Source organism: Aphanomyces invadans (assembly GCF_000520115.1).
Source record: "Aphanomyces invadans strain NJM9701 unplaced genomic scaffold supercont1.27, whole genome shotgun sequence".
Lineage (NCBI taxonomy): Eukaryota > Oomycota > Saprolegniomycetes > Saprolegniales > Verrucalvaceae > Aphanomyces > Aphanomyces invadans.
In genome coordinates, this window is record NW_008580172.1 from 455,460 (window position 1) to 456,468 (window position 1,009).

The 1,009-nt window shown below is 44.8% G+C and overlaps 1 non-coding gene across 1 annotated transcript; it reads right to left on the reverse strand.

Annotated features, from left to right (window-relative positions):
* Nucleotides 1–788: 788 nt before the first annotated feature.
* H310_10634 lies at nt 789–862 on the reverse strand. Its single transcript has one exon. It is a non-coding gene; the product is annotated as a tRNA-Leu (tRNA).
* Nucleotides 863–1,009: the final 147 nt, after the last annotated feature.

Consider the following 1,009-nt stretch of genomic DNA (forward strand, 5'->3'; position numbering starts at 1 on the left):
GCGAACTCCGCCCGGATTTGGTCAAGGTCCTCCTGACGTCGTTTGGCCTTGGCAGGCTTCTGGCGGGTAAAACTATGGCGGGAGCAAGAACGCTGAAGCAAGCGTAGAAGAAACTGGTAGCCACACCGACACTGTTGAAGGTAGTTGTCGAACCAGTCACGGTGGTGCCGCTTGAGGTAGTTCACGAGGTTTGTGCATGTCACTGCCCTTTCGGTGTTACGCAAGTGTGACATGTAGGCTACCAAGGCCTCGGTGTTGGGAATATCTTCAGGTCTGCCGGCATCGTCGAGGTTAAGCGCTTAAGGTTACGGTTGAATGTTAAAAGGGTGGACTTCTGCAGGAGCCGTTGCGACAGGTTGCTCTTGGGGATGCCAGTAGCTGTTCCTAGCTCACGCGTTGATGATTGTTCGAGACGTGCGACCATTTCTCGCTTTGTCGCTTGCGTGTATCGCCGGTGAGACTTCTTGTGTAGACTTATCTTGTCTCATTGTACTGAGGTCATCGAAAAATGACTCGAATTCGTGCAGTCATTCAAAATTGCGCCAATATAAAATGTTTTCCCACCAACTCAGAATTACATCCAATCAAAACTTGTGTGTTGATATTGCGCGATATCATTGGTTAAAATAAAAAAACATGCTTATCAACTCAACAATCCGTCGTTGTCTGTATGTCAACTTGCACCAGGGAATTCAATGATGATTCCATCGGACATGCGAGACTTTTTCGACAGACCAACAGAGGATCCACTCCTTTAAAGATTGGGGGCAAATATAAGTAAAACAAAATATCAAAGAAGGGACTCGAACCCTTAAATGTTGCATCCTAAGTGTAACGTGTTTACCTATTCCACTAATTTGATTAATATATACCTAATGTTGAACTTGAACCAATAACCTTTTAGAGCATCTGCAGCGGTAGTTTCTATTTTATTGCTATTTTGGCGCGATTCTAAAATTAGCAACTGTGTGCCCCACCAATGAGTGGTTATTTTATTGCTATTTGTCGA